Source organism: Penaeus monodon, chromosome 20, assembly GCF_015228065.2.
Source record: "Penaeus monodon isolate SGIC_2016 chromosome 20, NSTDA_Pmon_1, whole genome shotgun sequence".
In the NCBI taxonomy this organism is placed as follows: Eukaryota; Metazoa; Arthropoda; class Malacostraca; order Decapoda; family Penaeidae; genus Penaeus; species Penaeus monodon.
Window position 1 is genome coordinate 40,791,788 of NC_051405.1, and position 596 is coordinate 40,792,383.

A 596-nucleotide genomic window follows, 5' to 3' on the forward strand; every position below is an offset into this window, starting at 1 on the left:
TCAAAAACACTCATCGAGAAATGTGACACTTCCTGCACAAAATTGAAATAAAACACTTATCTGCCATAGAAATATGGTAACTGCAGCATCTCTTTCAACTTTCATCCTTCAGATCAACTGATATGAAATTTATAGAACAAAAGAAACACTTGTTAGGAAAAACTGGTTCCTGGACATTCAATGCATCCACACAAGATAAACAATTGAAACAAGTTAAATCAACAGGCCAATCACAAGCAAGAATTGTTTTGTGTTCCTTATTGTTCAGGGTATTGTAATCAACAGTTCTGAGCTGATTCTTGTATGGGGAAGATGTGTGATTGCTGTATTGGTTTTAGTTCAGTACACTGACAATGTGGGCCATACAATGTCCCTTTTTGCATTCGGTTTGCTCGTGTTATCTAAGCTCTAACTCAACAGAGTATTTTTCAACTTAGCAGAGGGTGTATATATAGTTCTGCAACCCCTTTGAGTTTTAATACCTGCTTGTGGATGTCTATCAAAATGCTCATTAGTGAATAACATTAATGCTACATGAAGAACAGGTAAAAATAATAAAAACTTCAAGCATGTGACATAAATGACTGGATTGAACT

At 35.2% G+C, this 596-nt stretch overlaps 1 protein-coding gene across 1 annotated transcript in view; it reads right to left on the minus strand.

The window, feature by feature from the left end:
* The window catches only part of LOC119585818, a 17,005-nt gene that overhangs the window by 15,478 nt on the left and 931 nt on the right, over positions 1 to 596 (minus strand).